The sequence below is a fragment of the Myodes glareolus genome, chromosome X, assembly GCF_982192425.1.
Source record: "Myodes glareolus chromosome X, mMyoGla1.1, whole genome shotgun sequence".
NCBI classification, from domain to species: Eukaryota; Metazoa; Chordata; class Mammalia; order Rodentia; family Cricetidae; genus Myodes; species Myodes glareolus.
The window spans coordinates 10,230,025-10,234,271 of record NC_142053.1 but is presented as its reverse complement, the minus strand read 5'-3'; the positions used below and the strand labels follow the sequence as shown (position 1 = coordinate 10,234,271).

General features: G+C 36.4%; 1 pseudogene; it reads right to left on the bottom strand.

Annotated features, from left to right (window-relative positions):
* Nucleotides 1-1,877: 1,877 nt before the first annotated feature.
* LOC148117209 (PRELI domain containing protein 3B pseudogene) lies at nucleotides 1,878-2,630 on the bottom strand (annotated as a pseudogene).
* Nucleotides 2,631-4,247: the final 1,617 nt, after the last annotated feature.

Sequence of the window (4,247 nt, the reverse complement as noted above, 5' to 3'; positions counted from 1 at the left end):
CGGCCCTCGTTTTGTGTTTTCTTCATTGCCTCCATTTCAGTTTTCAATTCTTGAACTGTTTCCATTACCTGTTTGATTGTTTTTTTCTTGGTTTCCCAGTATATCATTCATGGATTTACTCATTTCTTCGATGTTTTTTTAATATTTTTCATCCATTTCTTTACTCATTTCTTCAATCTTTTTTTATACTTCTCATCCAGTTCTTTAAGGGAGTTATTCATATCCTGTTTAAGGGACTCTATTGCTTTCATAATGGCATTTTTTCCCGCTTCTTCTGAATTAAGAGGTTCAAGTCCTTCTATTGTAGGGTCATTGGGTTCTGATGTTTTCATGTTGTTTTTTAAATGCTAAAGATGGATGCCCAATGATGCAGTAAAACTTTGGGTGACTGTCCAGGTTGTGAGATGTCTCTATCAATTCTAGAGTTTTGGAAGTTGATTATAATGTACTTCCTATTTACTTAGGTAATATATCCTTCTGAAGTCTTTGATGGAGTTGAAGAATTTATAATTATAGTCACAGTTTTCCTAGTTATTGTAAATGATAAAGTAGATATAGTGTAACTGCAATTCATTCATATCTTCTTTTTTTATATGGAATTTTACTATGTTAAAATTAAAGTGTTCCTTTTTGTTTAAATAGAAAAGGGAAAATGATATGGGAGGTCCTCCTGTCTATTTGTTGCTTTTATTGGTTAATGAATAAAGAACTGGCTTTGCCTATAGCATGAGAAGAGGAAGGCAGAGTCAGGAAGAAGCAGTGGAGATGCCACCAGAGTCAGACAAGCTGAAACTTTACCGGTAAGGCAGGTTGCAATACACAGATTAATAGAAATGAGTTAAATTAAGATGTCAAAGGTGGTCAATAAGGAGCTAGAGCTAAGTTTCCAAGCAATGTTTTAATTAATATAGTTTCTGTGTGGTTATTTTGATTCTATGTGGCCAGGATGAACAAGCAGGCCCTGGTCCAACACATATTTTACATACATAAATTTCAAAGTATGCTGAAATAGAAATATAAGTAATAACTTGAAAACAAATTCAAATTATTACTAATCACTTGGATTAGAATTTAATTTTCAAATTCTTATTTGCTTACAAAATGTATTGGTTTTGTGCTCACATAATTTACAATTTGCTATGATGGGGCACTCAAAATTACTAGCATATATTATCAATTAACTTTTATAAAGATATTTAATATTTATATATTTTAAGACTTTGCATAATACCTTATAATATCTCCAATATAACTGACTTCATGCAAATAATGAATATAAATATGAAACTTTTCATATCTCTAACCAAGAAGAATAAAAATGTATCTTTTTTTGTGAGGAAGGGAATGCCTTTACTAAGTCACAAAACTTTGGCAAGTCAATACAGTACCCGTTAATACAATAAAATACGATTTTGCTGGAGTCATCATATATTACCTTAGTGTTAATTTTCACTCCAAAAATATAATTTAAATACCAAATCCAAACTGGTTTCCAGCAGGGCAAGTTATTTTATACAAATTAATGTCATCTGAAATTATACAATGTCTCTTTTTAAAGTGAGTTCCTCACGCAGGAGGTTCTAGTTCACCGCGTCGGGCAATTGTGTGCACTCGAGGGCAGCCGGCTTTTGTTCTGGTTGGTCCACAGCCACGCAGGGCTTCAGTACCTGAAAGGCTAAGATTCTATACCTAAGGAGACTCGAGACCAACATCAATTTCTTCTAAGCACTTAAACAACAACAAACAAGCCTGTGAACTGTCCATGTGAACACAAGACTCCAGCCAGCCCCTCAAGCCCTTCCACCTCAAGACGATCACTTTGACTCAGACCCTCTCCATCTTTGGTTCTGATCAAAAGTCACAGCCTTTCCCCAGCTTATTAAAATAATAATAATAAATCTACCTAAAGTAGCTATATTCTTTTAAATAACAAATAAATATGATGTCAGCTTGAAGAGTCCTGGGGCCCTGCAGCTGCACACCAATTTCCATTGTCATTTTTCCACCAACGCTGCTGCGGCCGCCATTGGGGTCCTTATGCTTCCTCTGGCTGATGCTGTCAGTTCTTCAATCTTGGCGTTCAGTTTATGGATCACCCATTCCATTGCTTGTCGGCCTTTGTTAGCGTTGGGAGATATGGTGCTTGCCATAAGTCCTTCAAGGTAGCTGCTGAGGCTGATCCCTTTCACGGTGATGATGGCTTCCTGGGTCAGGACAGTTTTCTCTGGGTGCTGGGGGTGCGGCTTGTATGTGAGCCTCTCGTCCACTGAGACCATATTTGTAAATGAGATGTTGGTGGACCTGAGCTCCAAGGTCTTCTTTACCGGGTCAACTACAGAATGTTCCTGCACGTATGTTTTCCTTCTTGCTGCACCAATGAGAGACTTCACAATGGAAGGCAGGCCCCACTCTGTGCTGAGGAGCCTGTGGCTGTGCAGCTTTCCAGAGGGATCGACATGTCTGTCCAACACGTCAACGCCAACCACGCTTGGATTCATGGGGTTTGGGTATTTCTGCATTGCAGCCGTGGTGACCGTTTCCCATGGGTGGTCAAAGACGTGCTCGGAAGTCCAGATTTTCATGGTGCCAGCCACCCGCCCAGTGTCCCGCGGCGTCCCGGGATGAGGAGGCACAGAAGTTCACCGGCCCCGCCACGTCCCGGCCGGCCGGCCTCCTAAAAATGTATTTTAAGTCATAAATCTGATAAACAATAATATGCTAAATACATTTACAACTTGTAGTCTATAAATATGCATCTGCATTTTATCAGTTGTAGCAACAATTATTATAGAAAGCATTAAAATTTTAATAGATTCTTGATGACTTTCAGTATAGTTTAAATATGTCTTTAATATATTATAGATCACCAATATAAGTTTATCTAAGTATAAAATGTGTAAAATAGTAACAATATCATTAAAATCATCCATTACCGAATTTTAATGAATGTTCATAGTCCATATTTTTTCATGGTCTCAAAGTATCTCTTCTTAATTTTATATTTTTCTACTTTGATCATAAATGATAAATAACTTCTAGAATTTATATGAGGTTTTATTATATGTCTTTTTGTTTTATTTATTTTTCTGTAAACTTGAATTTATTAAATATTTATCAAGAACCTACAAGTATGCTGGGCCTAGGAATATATGTACCAACAAAAATTAAGTAATTACTGTTCTTTGTACTGGAGAAATGGCTCAGCAGTTAAGAGCACTTGTTATTGCATATGAAGGGGTTTCCATTCCGAGCACCCACATAAATGCCCACAACTATTGATAACTCCAGTTCCAGGGAATCAAACCCCCTCTTCTGATATCTGTGGGTACCAGGAAAACAAGGGGTACACAGGCATACATGCAGGCAAAAGTGTCAGACCCATAAAATAAAATTTAAAAACTATAAAATTTATTCTTCTTGATGCAGTTACTATAGCAAGGTCAGTTGAGACTCTAGACAAAGGTTACAAATACAGTCAACTTCATTCTGATGCAGATTTCATCAGTTTTTCACTTAATATCCCTTTTAGATACAGGATCCAATCCAAGTTTCCTCATTTTTAGTTACAATGTTTCCATAAGACCTTCTAATCTGTGACAGTTCCTCTAAGCTTCATAAGTGAATAGATTGTATCTTTTTAACTGCTAACTAATTCTGGTCAAATAATTGTAGAATGAATCCTAGTTTATATTTTCCTTCAATTATACTGAAGTCATAGTTTTGGATTATAAATACCACATGGTGATAAGCTCTTTCTGTAACATCATTTTAATTGATGGTACAAAATTTGATCAACTAACTTAGTTAAATGGGTGTTTACCATACTTATTTACTCCAAAGATATTATTCATTCACTCATATTTGTGTCATAAAATACAACCTGTAGACAATAGCATGAACATTAAACCATACATTAAGAAGCTCTCTAAAATATATGGATGAACACAAAGACTACAACAGTAATTTAATTTAGGAGAAAATACTTAGGTTTATGTAAATAGATGATTGCAAATTAATTTTTATAGTCGAACTTGCTAGTTAATATAGTTGTATTCATTTTCTTTTTTTTCTCAAAGTTTATTAAAATACAAAAGCCTTCATTTCCGCCCCTCCTCCCAACAACTTCCCACTTTAATCACTCCCTCCCCTGCTCCCTCTCCATTCCCAAGAGCAGTCAGAGTCTCCCGCCCTGTGGGGAGTTCAAGCTCCTCCCCCCTCCCTCCAGGTCCAGGAAGGTGAGCATCCAA